The sequence below is a fragment of the Varroa destructor genome, unplaced genomic scaffold (assembly GCF_002443255.2).
Source record: "Varroa destructor unplaced genomic scaffold, Vdes_3.0 BEIS01000007.1, whole genome shotgun sequence".
Taxonomy (NCBI): Eukaryota; Metazoa; Arthropoda; class Arachnida; order Mesostigmata; family Varroidae; genus Varroa; species Varroa destructor.
Window position 1 is genome coordinate 23065459 of NW_019211460.1, and position 21240 is coordinate 23086698.

The 21240-nt window shown below is 41.9% G+C and overlaps 1 protein-coding gene and 1 long non-coding RNA gene across 28 annotated transcripts in view; one reads left to right on the plus strand and one right to left on the minus strand.

Annotated features, from left to right (window-relative positions):
• LOC111254983 (uncharacterized) overlaps nt 1-17176 on the minus strand; it is a 79976-nt gene extending 62800 nt beyond the window's left edge. The window contains exons 1-4 of one of the 18 annotated variants that reach the window (XR_015317415.1): nt 15047-15621; nt 14294-14637; nt 6118-6247; nt 4196-5913 (exon numbers count right to left, since the gene is read on the minus strand). This is a non-coding gene — a long non-coding RNA (uncharacterized LOC111254983). Of the gene's footprint in view, nt 1-4195; nt 6248-6467; nt 6665-9407; nt 12014-14191; nt 14638-15046 lie in introns of those variants that run through there. The other 17 variants (XR_015317412.1, XR_015317402.1, XR_015317401.1 and 14 more) reach the window with 17 other exon arrangements.
• Nucleotides 1-21240, plus strand: part of LOC111254985 (uncharacterized) — a 56114-nt gene that overhangs the window by 6396 nt on the left and 28478 nt on the right. The window lies entirely within an intron of this gene.

Below are 21240 nucleotides of genomic sequence, written 5' to 3' on the forward strand. Positions count from 1 at the left end.
AAAGCTCTGTTATTTCCAACCAAGGACAATCGTTGAAAACTCCCACTTTCCAGTCCGGAAACTTGTCTTTATTTAAAAACGTTTAGTATCAACAAAGCGCACCATTTTGATCTAGCTATCACTGACGTTTAGGAAAATTACGAGTAAGAAACGTATTACGCTGCTCGCACTAAAAGGCCTTGAATGAAACAGAGTAATTCCGGATTAAACTTCTCTTTCCGATGAAAGGCCCTATCGGCGGGGCCGTGCTTTTCAGCTTTTTTGCTGGTGCACGCAGTGCCACTGTACTCTCACTGCGGACAAAGTTTCGAAATAAAAATACTATAATATAGGCCATTCTTCGGTGTCTGCGCTTATTGTTCGCTATAGAGGAAGACATTTTACGCGCGCCCAAATCGTAGTAAATGAGAGCGCCGAAAAATAAAACGATTTTCCATTCGTGCTACAAAGCAAAATATATGACGCCTCCCAGTGCACAATGAGAAAGTAAACATTCACTGCGTAACAGCACATCCCATTAGTATTTAAAAGATAATTACCATTCAAGTCCAGAAAACTGTAGCATATTGAGTAACAAAAAAATTAGTCATCACTTTGACTAATCAATATACCGTTGTCGGCTACCATCAAATATTTGGGAAAGCATACGCTAAAATCAGCTAGGTCATTATTATGGACGACACCCAGCACGTGAACATAGGATTTTAAGCAGATAAGGCCTACATTGTAATTACTGATGGCTTAATCTTACTATTGTGCAAATACTTCATGTGCTAACCCGTATATTTGTCGCGTCCTATCAGTCCTATCTATGAGATGTCCAGCACACACTGTTTTGCTCATACATAATGCCTCTCTTCGCGCCTGTTGTCTTCACGGGTCATGCGCGACCCACAACGTTACTTCACTGTTTGCTTCGATGCACCGTAGATCTTATGATGAGCTATTTTTTCTTGTCGCTTCTGGCCGCAGTTTCTACTCTGTTCGACCGAAAGCACGCCTGATGAATAGAAATGGCGACTTTGACCACCTTCCCCCGTAGAACTCCTCCCCGGCTTGTATGTAGGTGTTCAAAGGGTTTCAAAGCACGTTCGGTCCATCGCCCTTCCACTTCCCGTTTTCGTACCTAGCAAAGTTCTCGACCTGCCCGTAACCGCCTTTGGCCTTTAACGGGGTGTAAGAAGTCAGGGGGCAAACGGAAAAGGGCGTGAGGGGAAAGCTGCCTCTAACCGGGGCTTTTCCATCACGCTGTCTAGGGGGCTTTGCTTGCCTCATATAGCGTTGGTCGCTGGACCCTTTTTTACCATATCATCAGCATCGAAAGCAGCAACCACTTGGAAGTAAGACCAAAGCCGGTTCAGGCACCGGTACTCGCTCTGCATCTCGGGGGACTAGTGCAGTTACCACTTTCTTCTTCACGCTGTTGCGGCAGCGGCGATCAGTAGCAGTGCACATTGTCAGCAGTGTTCCCTTTTTCGCAAAAAAGCGAACAATAAGGAAAAGGTTGGTTTGGGACGCCAGGCTAACAGCGGAAGAGCCAACGCCTTCGATCTTACGCTTTGCGGCAACCAGCACGAGCGCATCAAATAGGAATAGCTATAAGAACGGGAAGTTGAAGGTGAGGGCAGGCCATTCATACGGACGGTAAACGACTTCAGTAAAGGGTTAGGGAAATTGGTGAAGCGGGCGGTAAGAAGCGAAGATGTTCGAAAGCACCCGTTGAGGTTGAAGATAGGAGGGTTAACGGTAGTAGCAAGAACACATGTAGTAGCAGTAGTGGGGAACCTCCTTGGTATAGCCCCGGCGTGGCTTGTGTGGCCTCATTCGCTTATGCTACGGTATGCCTTGCTACTCAGGCTCTGTTCTTCTGTTCTATCCAATTTTGTTCCAACTTATACTCACTGTTCGCTTGCTAAGGTTTCTTTCCCCTCGTGCGGGAGTGACATGGTAGTTATGGCGGGAGGGCGATGCCTCGACAAGTGTTCCTGTCATAGAAGCTTCTCTCATCTATTTTTCTTTTATCGCATTCTCACTATTTGTGTTTGACCTACCCTGCCTTACTGGTCGGCCGCCACATCCTACGCAGCAAAAACATCACCGTTGAGCGTAGTGCAGGCGAACATCCGCTGCAGTGGTGGGGGATTGCAGCTATTTTTCGTTTCTTTGTGGTGTAGGTGGTCTTGTTTTCCTCCGACTGCTCCTTGGATCTTTGAAGATTTGGCCTCGTCCTCGGAGGCGCCGGTCAGTCGGTTCGAACCACCACGAACACGAAACATTTGTCCATCCCCAGCCATTTAACCAACGAACGGTGCTTTTGCCACTATCCACTAACATCTGTCTATCCATCTATACCCGTTCTCTCCATTTCGACCTGCTCTTACCGCTGAGCAGCTGATAGATGTTTGGTTTGACTAACTCGGTCGCCTGCTATGGGACAAGGGTGGTGGAAAAGGGGGCAGCGGATATGCCCCGACTCTACTCTTTTAACTTACAAGATGGCTGCTTGTCTTGTCTGACTAGTACAGCTGATGGTAAAGCTCGGGACTACTAGCACAGACAAGCCTTCTACAGACGGTAGGTGAAAAATGCCAAGAAGTCGCCGTTACCGAGCTTTTTTGCGGTTTTCGTCTGGACGTCATTGAGGACTCGGCAGTTTATGTTAGTGCCGCCTCTAGTGACCCCTGCTATTATCCCGGTTTTACTGCTGATATCCGCACAGAACGACTTTAGCGACGGACGAGCACTGCCATGAGCGAAGTTTAAGAGACATATTTGACCGGTAGCAGGCATTCAGTTGCTGCAACCATGCCGGGGCCTTCATGCTCGAGCAGTCTACTGGCGCCCATGGAAGCTTGCATTGATCGTAAGTAATAGCTACTCAACTCACAAAATTGAGATGTCAAAATGCAACGTGTTATTAAAAAAACGACCGCGGTAAAAGTCAGCATGAAGAAGCATGAAGACGCGTGGAAAAGACTAATATAGCACGCTTAGATGTCTCGAACGGTTTCACGAAGGTAGACGGTAGTGAGTACAGAAATGGTAACCGGACTTATGATAGCCGTAAGCATTGTATATACTGCCGTAAATATAAGTACCGTTCATTTTCGACTTCCATTATTTTGCAGAATGCGCCTTTAATCTAATTGTTTTCATATCATTATTATTAACTTATAACTACTGGTTAGCTATGGCTATAGCTTTCGACCTCGTTGCCATGGCTTCACAAACTTCCGCGGTAGTCTCATTTTGTTGTTGAGTTGATACACACTGAAAATTATTGTGGACTTCATACGATTTCTATAGTAATAAATGCAGCAGACGCTCAAAGCAGAAGATTCCTGCGCTGCACAGATATTGTATCATAATCGAATAGATAGGCGTAATGTCAATAAAAGCATTTCTGTAAATTCATTATCGATCTTGAATTTAAAGTACATACGTCATGACTGGGTCTGTATATACGAAACTGCCAGCTGTTGCTGAAGGATTGTTCGTCCCTTTCAAGCCACCTTCTCACAGACTCCTGCCCTAACTTTCGTTCATAAGCTGCCAGTTCCTCATAATTGCGTGTCTAATGATGAATCCTGCTTCAGATTGGTTAAAGCTTTATCAAATGCCATATTCCTTTAAATAACGGGTGAGTCTGTATTTCATCATCTGATGCTGGAACGAGTGTCAACAGAAGCTCTCACTTCTTACCTTATCAAGGCCAAAGAGCAATAAGTTTTACTCTTGCCAAAAAAAGCAACCGTTAGTTTGAAGTTAGCCTATCAATCTTTCGTGTGGCCGTGAGTCCGGCTAATTTCAAGTACTTTCAACCTGAGGGATGAGCACGCAACTATTTATCAATAGCTTTAATGGTCTTCTTCTTCACAAAATTGGTGCCAGTGTGAAACTGCAATCATCGGTGTGCGACTCGTTGACAAGAACTCGGCCTTCAGCCATATCTCTTTAAATTCGACTGGAAGAATCTCGGATTGAAATGCCAGAAGTCTTGTCGTACAGATGGAAGCATTTTTGGAAATACATGAATTAGATCTAACATTGCTAGCTAATGGCAAACATATGGGCGCTTATTTTTATAATTCAGTCCTCTCATTGATGACAAGAAGTCATCACTAGATTTTATTTGACCATCTTGTGTCTTATAGACGTTGTCAACTTTTATACTAACGACACTACGCGGAACACGTGGTGGTAGAAGCCAATGTGCTTTTATTGGGTTTCTTGCTTTTCTTTTATTCATAGTCACCTTAGAATGGGCGACTGGGTATCACCCCTGATTTATCGTAAGTTATAGCCGTCCTGTTTTTATCTGAACGAAGCGATTACGATTAGGTATAACGGGGTTCGGTCTCATTAAATTGTGGGGGTGCAGATGTGTGCGTCCAAAACAGCAGCTTGATCGTCGTTTAATAAGCTAGTAATGTATTATGCAAATGACTAAGAAGTACGATAAACCTTACTATAGGTAATTATAGTACTAATAACAACAATAAGATGCTTTTTTAAACGCAACCAATTTCCCAGGTATTTCACTTAGGTTGGCCAAGTATACATTTAGAGTTATTTTGAGAATGAATTGGATTTAATTCAAAAGTTGCATCGAGATGTAACTAAAGTTTAGGGCCAAGAAACATTAAAAAGACGTCTCAATTGAAAGCGAAGAAGTTCAGTACTTTCAGAAGGCAAAAAAACTACATTTTTTGGCTATAATATCGATTATAGCATCAGGCAAACTTCAAACTAAGAAGATGTCCGAACCTAAAAAACAATCATCATTTGTACGCAATTATTAATACATCTTAGGATGACACAGAGCTGCACGCACTAGCAATCTCTGTAGCATATTCTATCAGTTCGAGGGGTCAGAACTACCTATGATTGCAAATATCTTCTGAAGGGTATCTGGGGGCATAGTTGCAACTGATTAAGGTAACGTATTACGTCGAACGAAGTCGATGCTGTTTCGTTAGTGTTTGACTTCGACCGTTTTCTCGACGAACCAGGGGCATAGATGGATATAGGAAACTTGAATCATTAAGCTTGATAATTCGGTGTTTCGCGCTACACAAACAGTGTGAATTAACATTTATAATTTGATATTCCATTTGAAAATTGTGCTCGTTTTACAAATCGATCACTCAATTAACGTTTCCCTTTTTGAGACTAAAAAACATTTTGTTTGCAATAAAAATTTCACAAGTTCTCTTAAAGAGAACTTTTTTCTTGACTCTGATTACGGCAACGTAAGACGTAAGTATTTGCCGCGGAAGCTCCGTATTCTTCAGTTAATAATTATACACTTCATAACGCGACCATCGTAAATTCGTTTACTCTTATAGCTTTGTCCGTATTTTGTTAGCACTTTCTTGCTTACTTGATTTAACATTATAGCAAAATGTCTTACAACGACAATCCAAAAACAATCTGTCTGACCGCCGACGGCTGTATTGGCAAGTACATCTATCCGAACATTGGCAAAGCACCCGTCTTCAGTGAACACCCCAGTGAATTGCGCTGTGCAAAACATCTTCTTCTCCTAGTCGTCACTGTTCTACGTTGTGGTCCGTCTGTTCATGCTTCATTACGTTCCGATGACAGATCTTCTCTGTGTCTCCCTTCCAAAAAAGTTGATCCTTTCCAAAACCTCTGACTAAGCCAACATGATTCTGTCAGTGCACAAAAGTCGTAAAACGCTTTCTGATCTGCTTATGCCTTCGTTGTCCCCGATAGCTACAAGTACAACTGCGACCTTTACCACCGCGGTAGGTAGGACGAATAACTAGGCGCTATGCTCGAACGAGAAGAAACGATATCAAAGTCTTACAGAAGCGTACAAGCGGGTTTGCACGGGTAACGACGAGACCCAGCCTTTGCTCCGTCGTGCACGAGAAGAACCGGAAAAAACTTGACATAAATGGATAATCTGCAAGTTATCGTGAGTGAGAATCTATAATCACCGGTCGAATTTTGCAGGAGCGATGCAGAGACGCAAATATTTGTCAGGGTTGAGTAAGGAAATAAGCGGTTAAAGATAGGAGATAAAAACACAGAATCATCGATGGATTATATACAGTATCTGGCGGTAGATAAACACACTGCCATACTGACCTGAGAGAAAATGATGAATGGAACTAAGAAAACGCTAATATCGGGTCCATAAAAAGGCTCTGGCAGAATGATTTTCAAAAGATCTGGATACAGTCGGGTACCACCATGAGATATCGTCCTAGCGTGAAGGCTAGAAACGAGTAAGCATGATTAATGTAAGTAAGCTAATAGTTTCAAGGTTCTGTTGCATAGGTAAACTGCTACCTCTTAAGAATAGAACCTCGATATTATGCAGAATATGCTGTGGAAACTCTAGTAAGTCGTAGTCCAATTCGTTTGCCAGATGAAATTGTATATATTTAGTCGATTACATGGCTCTTTAGTTCGCTGGGGAGGTAATATAACTGTCGTAGGTTGCTGACATATTTATTTATTCCATTCATACAACTTCAAGTTCTCGTTGATCATTCGTGCAGTCAATGTAGTGTTTTAACCGGTCCAAAAAAGCTTCTAAAGTGACAAAATCGTAGAGTTTCGTCTTGTGCACAGCAGACGAATTATACGCGCAACGCTGGGTATCACCAACGCACTAAAAGACCTTTGTTACCTGTTACCAAAACAGTTCAAAACAAGAATATAGTTTATGATAATATTGCACTTAATGGATACAAACAACATACGTTCACGTTATTATATGCGGTCATATGTTGAATAAAACTATCATCCATCCTAAACGTACAATGTCAGTGCGTCACCTCACAAAATACAATATGCACCAACAAGGCCTTACTGGGGGTTGTCCATACAACTTCATTTATAAATTCGGCAATATGCATGAGCGCGGTTCGAAGCAATCTTTCACTCCGAACCCCAACTAGCCAAGCTACCGTATCGGGCACTGCCCATATGAGTGTACGTCTAGTAGTTGCTTATTAATCGTTGGTATAAATTATCAGAGGCCGGGACAAGAGTTTATTCCAAACTGCTATTGAGCGATCGAAATCCGACCTACGGATACCCTAAAAAAACGCAATACTTGTGTCTGTCTCTCTATCTCTAGCATATATTACAAGTCCTGTCTCAAAAATGAACGATCCGTGATTTAGCTCCAATCGCATCTATTGAACGGAACACCGAAAAGAGAAATTAAGCCGCAGGAATCGCTTGCAAAGCGACTAGCCGCAACGGAACGGACGCGGCAGAATGGACGTCCCGTCGCCCATGTTTTCCATATGAACCAATGTTGAATTCTCCCACTGTTTCTCAGTAGGGCGATTGTGGACAGAGCACCACAGCATATATTGTTGAGCCTGTCACGTAGCGTTGGATGGTTACAAACAGCTAGCGGCCGTCACGTTGTCCTTATAGCTTTCCCTGGGGAGATCCTATTGTTCACATGAGCTTTCTGTGTTCACCCGTCAGCTCGGGCTACGGTTGTGCCCGGAACTGCCACAGGAACTGAAATGGCTGATCACGCTGTTGGTGAGGGGGGCGCCAAAAAGTTCACCGCGAAAGCTTAAGCGAGACGGCTTAAGCCTGCGCGAACGCTTATTTCCCGTCGACCCGATCCACTATAGCGACTCCTCGACTTTCAACGATTATATATATCATGATTGCTTCAACTGATAATCACAATAGGATGGTCGACAACAGTATCGGATAGCTTCATTTCGCTACTATATTACAACGTCTTAGCATTTATGTGTTGTGGCGAATTGAAGAAAACGGTGAGAAACCCTAAGTACTGATACATAGATGAAAAGGGGTGAGAGAACCTGGCATGGTGACTGTATACAGACTGTGAAACATGATGAGGAGAAAAACAAATCTTGGATGCGTCTTAGACCGTTAGAGTTAAAATTTTGCAACATATGCATATAACGATGACGGCGCACGTTGCTAATATGGGCTAGAACTTTCCGGATCAGAATTGTTTCTTTTTGGTTAAGAAAAACTCTTGCTGCATATATGCGTGTGTCGTAATATTAGCGCGTGCTACGTGGGGAAACACCACAATAGAAACAAATTACAGCTGTCTACGGCAAATAGTGGTATATAACTTCTTTGTATTAGTATTCAACCCAATAAACTAACACTTTGGACTATTACATTCTAACATAAAACCATCAGTTTTCGTTGTTAGTGGTCCTTTGCGGGTTTGGATCGGGGAACGTAGGGCTCCAAACCTGGATGGCTGCGCTTATATTCTTTTGGACAAGATCTAGTTAACATTGACTTTGTGTCAGAAATTGTATTTCTCAAATCGTGGCAATAGAAACGTTACATCTGGTATGCGTTAACCGTAGGTGTGCTAAAATCCAGATTTATACCCAGTTCGTTTGATATATGAGCTGTGCATGCAGCCCACAAGCTTCGTCACGTCAAACAAGATTGGGTGTCCACACAACCTATAATTAGTTTTTGGAATAAATCTGTATCTGTGTTGGGGCAGAACTCAAAGTAGGTCTTTTCCGGGGCTGACCCTGATGAGCCATAACCCCTCGGATGAAACTACTAGATCCTGAACACTGTAGGTATGTGTACTATAATATCGAATTATCAACAGAATGTGCAAAAAGATCTTATGTCCTAGAAAAAAAAAAGGCGAAGACTTAGCACTACCGCCTAAAAATCGTAATCAAGATGTAGATACACTATGATTTTATATCGGGTTTAGAGTGAACGCTTTTCCTGTATATACAGTCATAAGCTGAATTGCGGCCTTTCGTAGGTTATAAATATCTTCAAAGAGGCGCATTACCGATCATTTCTAAGAGTGCTTGCGCTACTAGGTCCGAACGTTGTTGTATTAGAACCTTAAAAACTCACACTTATGGATATTGGGTTATTCAGAAAATATAACGCTTCATAGTCAACCGACTCGATACTGGCTATACGCCGACTTACGTAACATAGGACGTATGATTGTTTTAACGACGATGAAAGATACACTGAACTTCTAATAGAAGCAATAATTCGAAGCCTTTTTTCCAAGTTTCTTTTTAAAGCCTTCGGGACAATATATATATATATATATATATATATATACATAGACAGAAATTGGCAAGAATTTGGCAACCATTTGGTCGGTGTGTATTATATATATAATATTACTAATGTACTAGTGTAATATACCAATGCAACAGTACGAGGTCTATTCACGTATAAATAATCCACCAGTAATAAAACACGAGAAAATACAAATCTAGCCTTCGAACCCTCACGGCTTCAGAAAGGCTTGCAAAGGTAGTTAGTTATTCTTGACAAAAAACTGTGATCGTTCTTCAACTCTTGAATGCGATTTGAAAAGGATTCGTCTTCATATGCCATAAAATAAACGAGTCAGCTAGTGTGTTGGAATCGCAGGTCTATTTCGGTCATATTGAATATAGTTTTTTTTCTCCCTTGTACATTTTTGTTTGAATCATAACAAAACACGCCGTTTATATCTACGAAAAGTCTGCACTTTCCCCGATAATTTCAGCACCCACTCAAATTATCGATTTACCTGACGGCTTATAAGTAACCTTCGAAGTAAGTGGATGCGGCGCGCAGGCTCTTTTATTGGGCTCTGGAGGAGAGCTTAAGCACCGAGCTGTCGTTGACTCGCACGTTTGTGAGAGAAACGCTAAAAGCAGAGGGAGGGTGAATGGCCTTTCTTGTAGGATAATCCCGTGATTCAATAAGGACATAAAGAAGGAAAACAGCCATGAAGAAAGCCCGAATAAATATATGACGACCTCTAATGATTTGATATGCATATTCGATATCTTCTCTAAAACAATACTTGCCGTACTGGAAAATGTACGTCTGTATATTTAACACAAAGGTAATATTTTGACAAAGGTTGAGTTTTTGTACAGCTTCACGAGTTTACCCATATAGGCTCGGGGGGGCATTCGATATACTTCGTAGTCGATAGCATCCGTAGTGCGTTATCAATCTTGCTTGCCTCAAGCACACTCTACGGAAGGCCATGCCAGAATATAACTAACTCGATTACCAGAATGTGGCTTCGAATAGAAAAGCCATCGGTCCTCGGCTAAAGATCTTCGCGGCGGGAGTACAGAAGGCTTTCAGCAGTAATTTTGGTGTTTAACAGCTACGTAGCAAGAGTGTGGCTTCTTGTTTTTCGAAATCCCTTATTTCCTAGTTTAGCTTCAGGGCCTTCACAATGTATATTAGCCCATCTCAACCGTCTGGAAGCCTTCGTTTACATTTAGCGCGCTTGCTTGTTAATACAGGGTCTCGATTAGACCAAGTCATCAACATGATTGTTTTCTCTTTTTTTTTTTGAGCCAAATAAAGCATTTGCGAATACTACCAACGTTTCCTAAATGCTATGAACGCTTTATTTATTTTTTGGTTTCAGGAAGGCCTATCTCAAAAATTAGTTTTAGCCAAATTAGCTTTTTGCCAATATCTGATAGAAATAAAAACGATGTTTAAACAATTACGCGTCATAGAAAACTATTTAAACCAATAAGGCTTATTTTATCGTATCTCGATTAGCTTAATTAATACTATTGACAAAAAAACACTGTCGCTTAAGACCGCTTAAAAGAGCCCTTTCAGAGTAACTTACGATCTAACTGACATAGGATTGGAGCTGTTTTGTTACTGCGAAGAAGTGTGCCACTTCGTTTATGTTACAGTGACACATAGTATAACTGTAGTATAGCATGAAGTACATCGTTCACAAACAGATAGTTTGAATCGCTAGCCCAACAGGCATAGCCGCAGTTACTACACATATAAATTGATATACAATAAATTCCCTATTTCACAATAGCTCGAGCTATCTCGCAGCGTATCTCTAACATACTCAATGGCAGTAACAATCAATACGATTACTTCTTCAAGCGTATTTACAAGCTGGACAAAACAAAGAAAAAAAAAACCGGGAGAACAACCACTAACACTCCTGGTAGATGTGTATATATTATATGTGGCTTGACTTCATTATAACGAGACATGCGACCTCTATTATAGCCGACCCACGTCGATACGGATGAGTCTTACTAGTTGTATAGCCGCCGGTGTCGCTGTTACTGTGCTAGACCCCTAGAGCTGCTGTCGCCGCTATATCTCTTTCTTGCCATTGACGTCGACAGGAAACGGCCCCATGAGACGTGAGACCTAGGGTATTTCGGCCTCGTTCCCGGCTTTATTTTTAGTTTCACCGCGTCACAAGCTTCAGGCTCTCTTCTAACGTAATCCACGTCCACTAACGAAATCCCAGCGAGATCTGCGCCATCAAGAGAAGAAGAAGAAGAAGAAGAGAGCGATGCGATTCTACCAGTAGGTTCAATCCAACGACGGTCTTTGACGCTGCGAACAGACACAGCTCCGTTAGTGCTCATCCGCTAATAAGTGGCCCGAATAAGCCTGGCAGTAGGAGCAGGCGGTACCAGCACGAATATTGGCTGTGCTGTGCGATGCAGTGGGATACAGTTGGTCGGTAGCCGATCTCTCACTGGGCCAACAGATGAAATGAGGTACGAAGCACCTGCGTCGGCGACCGAAGGCCTGAAACGGGGACTGCGGAGCTGGGATTGTATGGTGGTATCTGACGTCAAACTCAGTAGAATTCGCAAAGCATGTATATCGCCTCCTCTCTCTGTATCTTTTACTGATTTAAAGGTTAAACCTAATATAGGACCTTGCAGGGGTTGTCCGTGCAACTTAACATACGAACGGACCTCTGCTGGTGAAGATCTATAAACACACCTTTAGTATAAGCACCATGATAATGCCAAACAATCTCATCCTAAGAGTAATTATAATCTAAGTTAGTCTTGGAGTTAGTTACTCTACGATTTAAATTGGTCTTTTGACAGGGGATTTGTTAGTATTATCGGTTGTCGTGCTTCATATTAAATGATTAATATAGCCAAAATGTTACTAAAAAAAATTAAAGGTGGGAAGTTTTTAAGTTCCAGAGATCCTGCTGATACTGCAATAGAAAAATAGAATAACAATTATTCAATAACTATTAGAGCCTTTCGCTCGTACATCATACAGAATAAGTAATGATACGTGGTTCGTGAGTATAATGTTTTGCAGGTCGCAATGAAAGCGCTAGCAGACATGACGAACGTTTTACTACCGAGATTGTGAGTGGGTTAGCAGATCTAAGCACATCCGAACGCCTGAATCCCATAACGTGATTGTACGTATTTTTTTTGCGTCTAAGTGCGTTGGCCAACGATCGTCGAATCGAAAACTGCTCTGAGTGAATGCTTACCACCGTAAGCAAAAGCCAGTGTTTACATTTAGCGACAAAGAGCAATTAATACACGGAATAAATGAGGTGACCAAACGTGATTTGTCAGGCACGCACATCCTAGAATTTCTAATCTAGGCACAAGCCTAGCTAAGGTATGGGGAACGCTAAAGCTATCCTAGATCTTCGTAATGTTTGAGGCACTTCGTTTGTAAAAGCAGACGCTGCTTGAAAAAGATTATTGCGGTAGGAACGAAGAATATCAAGATGATTTTACACCTAGTGCGATCTAAGGTATCTATTAAGTAACGCTTTCTAAAAGGCAATTTAATATAGACAGATAATTACAGGCTTTTTTGATAAAGTTGTCTTACAGCCCGCAGCGAGTTTTTTGAGGGGTACGTAATTTGCGACATAGCTTCAACGGGCCAGTGGATGAAGCAGGAACAAGCGAGAATCGAACAGAATCGTATTCGCGTATTCTCGGTTTTAGCTGTAGGTGGGTCTCGAGAGGAGGTTTATATGAGTGATATGGGACGGAAGGGCAGGGTTACTCATCCACTCGAACAGAGATAAGCCAGCAAACAGGCTGGCAATGGGAGGAGTTAGCAGACGACGATAGGATGTCTGTGTGCGCTCCGGCACAGAGGAGAAGCGCATCGCGCAAGAAATCGAAGAGCTTCTCGGAGCAATGTCGGCCAGCAGCAATAGTGCGCTTCAGGGACGAGCTCACCTGAGGCAAACACGCAAACTCAATTACAGCCGTTTTCCGTTTGAAGGAGTTTTGGCAGTAAAGACCTCAGACAAAGAAGAAGAGGCAAAGGTCTGCCAAAATCCGTCAAGGTTTTCCTCCGCTGCAATGGTAAAATCCATATCCGAGCAAAATTTATTCATCCAAACTAAACAGCATGTCATTCCCTGTCATAGCACTGTTGGCTGCCTGTCGGCCAAGCGGCTCGAACATGTGGTATACCCCTATGGACGGTTCAGAAAAAGTATCTATATGTTTTCACGTCCTAGGACGATCCTGGATAAAACTCTTGAATTGAAATACGTCTATATGTTAGCGTCAGTATTTTCATGCAACTGTACATTGACTTGTATAGCATCGGCCGCAGTGCCCCTATAAACTAATAGGGCATACTTACAAACTCTTTCCTCAGTTGCTGAACGATCGTGACTTAAAACGCATTCGTATTCATTGAATATATTTTCAGTGTCTATGAAAGGTCTGATAAGTACAGGCGCTTAACAAAAGGTCTTGACAAAATCGAGATGGAAATGTACCAAAATACGAAAACTAACTAAGCAATGTATAACAGCATCTAGACGAAAGCATTGAATACAGACAAGATATGGCCACCCATTGTAGTTTTCTTTCTATTTTTTGCTATAAAAATATAAGAAAATGCAGTCCTATTTAAACGTAAGCAAAATTTTATGAATATGACTTAAGTTTGTCCAGATGAGAACACATGCTTGCGCAACGTTTTTACATTAAACGAAAGGGGTATAATTTGCAGATGTCTTAACTTAACGTAGCTACTACTTAGTCAGATCATGGCTTGAATTCGGATACTAAACAGCTTGCAGTCCAGTAATAAAACCTTTTTGTACGGATACATGGCAACACTGAGCGAGTGATTGTTGTCATTTCATATATGCTACATGTATTATAGATAATATGCTCTACATGTATTAATTCAACTGAGCTAAATATGGGTTGTCAGATGGCCAACAGTTTCCATTCCGATATGTTCAACTGGCCACCCCTCCAGTATTCGGAAAATATGGAACAAAGTACTATCTTGTTGAAACGTGTATGTTTGTTGAAGACGATGCGGCAAAGCCACCATTGGAAACTACGTATGGAACGTGAATACTAGTAAAACGGTCGGTTATACTCGCGTGTTTAGATATCCTCTAGGTCTCTCCTTCGATTAATCGTAGCTTTTCTAGCAGATCCTTTTCCGTTAGAATCGAAAACGGTCCGCTGTTTTCGACACGTACCTGCGGCCTTCGTGAGCGGTGTTTCGTCAAGCCATGCCAAATCTAGCCGCCAAAAACGTCCGTCGAATCTCCTCTATACGTTTTCGAGTTTTTACTATCTTTCCTCTTTCATGAATCATTAGCTTTGCAATTTATGTACATTCCGTTACTGTTGAACCGTTCTTCCGTCTATGATGTAGTAAACTGCAGCTGTTGGGTAACCAAAAAAGCTGATCGTCTTTATCTAACGCGGTGACATTGGTGAACCGTTGTATTTTCGTTATACTATAATCGAGTTTCCGCTGCATTTTCACTATGTTTATCTTCTATTTAGGTCATTTTTTTGCAGTAGTAAAAACATATTTCTGGAAATGATACAGAGAGAAAAGGCTCTCAGTTTGAGTGGGTAGTAAATTTGCCACGCGCTGACTTGTGTATAAACTCTTAACAAGAAATCAATATTATTTGATACGTTTCTCGCTGGCGTAACTGACATTGCAGACAGAAATATCGTTTAGTTTTAGAAATCTGTAGATTATGTACTAGTTAAACAGACATATATGGGGTTCATCAGTCAAGTTAGGATATTGTTAATTACACGTTAGAAACCTGTAACACTATGCTTTTGAACTGTATCTCAACAACTTCAAAGGCTACCACAGTATCATTTAACGACCTGGACCTAAACAATGTACCTAAAAACATAGTGACACAATAGTCGTGCATCATTTATGGACCCAAACACAATATATAAAAGTATAGTTCTTCACTTACATAGACCTTTTAAGCTTCCTTCGTCACATAGAGCTCGTAGCTTTCCTGCTGCACAGTAACCGTGTGGAAGTCCATCTTTAGTGTGTATTAAACCTATTTCGAAAATATCGACTCGTTCTGTTTGCTTGTTCTCCGACACAATTTATGCTTCCTTAGTAAAACTTCTTCAACGATTGGTCTCGAAAATAAAACCGTTGTCATAGCCATTTGGCCCAGATATGGAAAAATCACGAGGGTGCTTTTGGACGACAGCGCAGGTCGCCTGTCCTAATGGTGCCAGATAAATCAATCAGCAGTAAAGTTCAAGAGCTCACAGCGTTAGCCATTGAATTACTATTGGCTTTGGTGTTCGTTCCAGTCGTCAGCCTGGACCTGGCTGTAGCCTCCACATCAACGTCGCTCGCTTATGGGAAACCGAGAACAGCGACGCGGAGAGCAACGTTAGAATGTGTTTGTTCGTGCCTCTCGCACACATTCTGTCTTTCGCTGTCTGCTTGATCATACTCCTCTCCTTTAGATCTTTCTTTTTCTCCCTTTCGCCATTTTCCTGTCTCTTTATCGTCATCTTCTATGTTTCGCACCCGATTTATTTCACCCACCCGTTTTCAGTTCGTTTGGCTTCTCCTTACCAAACGAGGTCGATGTAAAGTTGAGTGGCACACGACAAAAGCAGCGTCAGACTGGGCACAATAATGCCAGTGGCAGAGCGCTATCCAATAGCAGCGTCACTATTGGCGCAACGGTCTGAATCGCTACTGCCACTTTTTGATAGGGGGCGTTGCCACCATCAATTATCGATACATCGGAGAGAGAGAAGGTTGTGGCACACCGGGCTATCAGGCTAACTGACAGAGCCTGCCTACTGCATGTCCTATTCTGGATCTTTTGCGCCCTCGCTGCTTTGAAGTCCGTCTTAATGTCTGAATAGAGGCAGCTAAAGAGTAAAGCTAGATGAGGTTCCGGGGTCTCAGTTCAGACCAACAGGAGCGTTTGTTGCCGTCAGTCAGTCAGTCAGTCAGTCAAAATGAGCGAACTTCGTTACCCGACTCCAGCCGAATGTGAGTAAGCGACCACCAACGTATACGACAGCCATCGGGCAAAGCCTGAACTTCATGGTGTTCTGTACTCGTGCTGGAGTTTTCTATTGCTAGCACCATTGTTGCTGTTGTTGGCAAATGTTCTAATTAATTTGCTATTTCACAGCTAGAGGCTTCCGTCGCTGGCGGATTCATCGGAAAGATAGACGTGGGTAAACAAAGCTCACTAATAAAACGGAGACTCTGATACAAACATCATCTGAACAGCGGACGCAGCTGTGGCACGAAAATTTAACAAAATCGTTGCTACACAATAGTATCATGGGGATAATTTTAGCGATTCCATTGTAGAATTTACTAAGTTGGGAAGAACAAACAAGGCATTCATAGATGTGGCACTGCAAAATCGTTGTTTGCCAGAAGAGGATGGCGCATAAATATCTGATGACATTTTTCATAATCAATGTATAAACCATGTACTGGTACATGGGCCCAGTAACTTGGCAAAAAAAAACTTTTCGAACCTAAACCAAGCTGTGTCTCACAACTTTACGAGACATAGTTTAATTGTTCTGCTCGTTGTTGGTTATAACTACATACAGTTAAGTGTGCCGCGACTAGATAAAGCACGGTCTGAGTACGCCCATGTTTTGCCACCAGTAAAGTTTACATTGGAATATAAGTAGAAGTGGTATCTCCAAGAACGGCCTGTCTCCCCCTAAATTTTCCATCATTGACGATCCTGTATCGAACAATATCAAATCTATTTTTCAAATGTCAACCTTAAACTTGCGCCATCTATTGGATCCATTTTAGACGTGCCCGACGCCGATGACAATAAGGGCACTGAATTTCCACTCGACAGATAAATAATCGCACACGCAGTACAGTACCCATCTAATGGAACCAACCAAATTCATGTACTGGTTGCACAATTGATTCTAAAACAAAATGACAGTTCCACTGCTAAGTAAGGGGCACACAATAGGTCCATAGGTACGCTTCCGAGCCAACGATACACAGCACGATTAACTGCCAAAGACACTTGGATCAGCCTAACTGCTTACATAGGTCTCTAGGGCATGGTGAAAGTTTCTTTCCACTTGTCCCTTTACCCGACTACATCCATCTATTACAACCTATTTAAAAGCTGGTGTCGCTGAGCCAGATTCGCTTGCCTTAGGATAAATGTTTGGTCCCCGAACGAAATACCAAGTACCGCAGAACTCCACGCCTTCTTGTAGAACGAGATCACTAAGCGATGGAAAGGCCTGGAAACGTTAGTTAAGAAGCACTTGTTTCTGCTCTTCAGGGGGGGGGGGGGTGCTGGACGCCCTCTGTTCCTAGATGGCACCGCGCGCGTCACCGAAAAGGCGTTCGTCACATCATTTGAATTCACGCGGTCACTGTAAGAATTTCAACGGGGTGGAAACGGCTGTCGGAAACATTGAAATTAATGGAGAATTCATAACGACTCTTCAAATGTCTAGCGGTAGCCTGACAATGACCATACCGGAGGAAGTAAAACTAGCCATCAAATAAGCGTATATTATATCGATATAGTAATGCAAATGAATGGTATGTTATAGCGTAACACTTTAAGTTTTGTCTTTACTTTAAGTTAAAATTTAATTGGTTGAATTTCGAATCTCCGCTCGGGCATATGCTTTCCAGTCTACATGGATGTTCGGGTCAGGCCTGTGTAGTTTCGTATGGCTCTCTGATGTTATTGAAGCGGGCCTGAGAGCGGCTAATCCAGCTAGTGAATAGGCGTCCGATGAATATAAAAGAAAAAGCAGAAGGTAGACTTTCAGCTAGACACGTCAGATGTAGTGGTTTAGGATGAAGTCAAATTTGGCCCTGCTCAGTTTTCTGTGTAACAAATTTCAGCCTGCTAGAGTTATCGCCTTTCAATAGAATTGCGTCGGCTACGGCTGGACAATAACTAACTAGTTTTGCTGCTTAAGGTAAAAATATCCATAAAAGTAATAGGTACCGAATTGTTTTTAAGTTTTGAATACGTATCCACCAGGCATGCTGGAAAATCCAAGCTATATTAAAGTACAAAAATGGGAGGACAATTCACTTAGTCGCTCGATGTCTGCTGGGAAGTATTAAGCGATAAACTAGCAGAATTTCAATCGGTTAGAGTTATTATAATGAATTTTTGTGAGAGCTCAAGAACGGCGGTCGACCGGGGAAGTTCTCGAACGGGAACGAAAACAGTAAATCAGAATCAAAGACAGGAACTGTCCCACGGCGATGTCAACAAATCTAAACCGTCGAGATGTCATTATCACAATTGGCATTTTCTTACGTAGACAGCCAACGCTAGCTTCCCTGGGGATCGTAAGGGCCAAGCAGTAAAACCGCTGACCAGGCCGTCAGGAGAAGACCTGGGAATGGGTTTTTATGTAACTCAAAATAAAAACGTAGAGGAAAGAAGATACTTTGCAGACGGTAAAACCACGTATAAGCTTTGCGTTGCAGCAATGGACATATTAGGATAATAGGAATTGTGGAAAGTGCGTTTTGTGGTGTTGTTTGCCAACAGAGTTAAAATCATTATTTATTCCTATAGAATTGTTAGTTAGAGGCGTGACAGCCTTCATTTAGTTGCGATCCGATTTGGGAATGCACGCCGCCAAGAAAATCGCCCATAACAGAAAGGCCACCGCTGTGCCTAGGCCGGTAAAAAAAGGTATTATATAACTCGCAGTACTTAGAGATATATAAGCCGTAACAACTAATTACACTAATCATTTAGTTGCAAAATTAGATAACTAGGACAAGTTTTAAAGCCATTTCTACAGATAGCAGATCGTACCTATTGAGGACGATAGTTATCGATTTTGGCTGAAGCTGCTCGTTGAGCTAGAAATAATGGCAAACCCGCTTGTCTACCCTGCACAGAGTCCTCATAGATTTGCAATCAAATACAAATAAACGATTAGATCAGCTAATATGGACCAAAGTGCTCGAATTCATTTAGGACTCCTTTTGATGCGTATTTGATTCAAAGGCTTCTTTTTTTTCCTTTTTCTTTATCTGACGACTTTTTCTAATAACCTAGTTTGATATCGTGCTGGTATCAAAGTTGAGTTGACTTCCGTTTGCTAGTGCCTACTTTCTTCAGAGAGCAATAACGCAGACATAATTTATGACGTTTGCTATGTTACTTTATGTTTCCACCAATGAAATCTACTTGTAAGCTAGATACTTATGAACATTTGCATGTGCCACACGGTCAATGTACTCCCCTAAAGAGACAGCACACTTCGCCTATTAGTACTTTGGCCTAAACGGGCTGAAGACAAACAAGTTTATCAAGAGAGTTAACCCCAAACTCTTCACAGCGCTATCGTAGGCGGATGTCTTCTTGACCAGTTACACTAATACATTAATCGAGATGCTCCCAGTTCAACAGAGTGGACATTACTAGAAAAATAATCTAGGCCGGATGCGGGGTGTAGTACATAGGTTACATTCCAAAAGGTAGCAATTTCCATATTTCATTAAATAAAGGACATTTAAAACAGGAGAGAATACAAGATATGGAGAGATTAGAAATCAACAGGGAACAAATGAGATTTGAAAAACAAGTTGCCCATATACTACACAACGCACCATTAACGAATTGTACGTGGAAAAAAAAAGAAAAAATACTTTTTCTCCAACGGAGAGGCACTGTGATTACCCCCTGAGGTAATAATCAAGTTGAAAACAACGCGCAGCTTTCATTCCATGTTGAAGTGTCTCAACTGGATATGATTGATTCTCTGCTGTGGCCTTCATTAAACAGAACCGGCGATTCTATGTACGCCATATTACAATTACAGTACGCCTTATTGTACCCGATATTGATGCGCCGGTAATATCTGTCTATTTAGGTCCTAATACGAGTAAGATACAAGACACACACATCCACTTGGTTTAATTAAATCGGACCATTCCTGCGTATAGCTTACGTAGGGCTTAATCAGAAATGACTCAAGAAAATTTCAATAGGTAGACACACGTGTAACCGCCTGTTCGACAGTAAGTGGGCATACGCTAAAACGACGACGGTAAAACGCTCGCTGCATGCGTACGAGTACATCGTAGGCGTTTTAGCTATCCGAGTAGTTTCTACTGCTGCTAAATTAAGCCATTATCTCTATCGTAACGCACCGTCAAGTTTCGGTCGTTCGAGTACTCACGAAGTGGGCGATAGTACCCTGCTATTGGGCTAAATGACACTGGCTTATGCAGTATTATCGTTTCGTAATCGATAACACCACAGTACTAGCGACAATATCGATAATACACCCCTTTGCCTATATACCGAGCATTAAGTGTCTCGATAGGATAACATTACCATATAGTATATGTAAATGTATGCATATATGTGCGGGTATATATAAGATGAGGTAAGAGCATGCACGCAAATACTTTACCCCACATCGAAGCTATCAAAATCGTAATTTTTCTAAAGTAAATTTTCTGAAACGAAAATTGCGCTTTTGCACAATAGGCAATGTCCAATTCTAATCGTTAAGATGCCTCTATCAGGTTCTTATTAACTAAGACCGCAACAAAGTCAGTAGTGAATGTACATCTAAAACCCACCGTCTCAACAGTGGTCAAAAAATTTCATTCCTAAAACAAGCCATTGATGTGTTTCTGTTTATGAAACGTTTATGAGACAAGGCTGAATCATCACGTGACTGTCAAGAATGGTGGTGAATAGGAATAATTTTGTAAGTATTACCCGCGTCACTTGAATTTCTTCAGTATCAAACGCGTTCTTGACTAACCCTAAATAGCCTGGCTAAATAAGTAGCCTTTTGGAAAAACAGCTATCGAATAACTCTATACAAGGTCCAGTCGAACCAACTACAGCTCCTCACATATTTCGAAGGTTTTCCAGCACTGTGACCACACAGTACCCTAAAGAACTTCAAACACAATTTGTGCGGATGCCCTGCTAAGGCTCCTTTTTGCGGACGGACTAGTAAGAGGCTAGGTGACAAACCGGTGCATTCCTGATACCGGACGCAGTGTTCGGCGTCACCATTATCGCTACCGTTGTTGTGCACGCAATCTTTTGTAGCCCGCTATTTTTTCCCCTAGTTGGCTTTTTTTTTTAACTTGCTTCTCTCAGCGTCTTCGGATGCT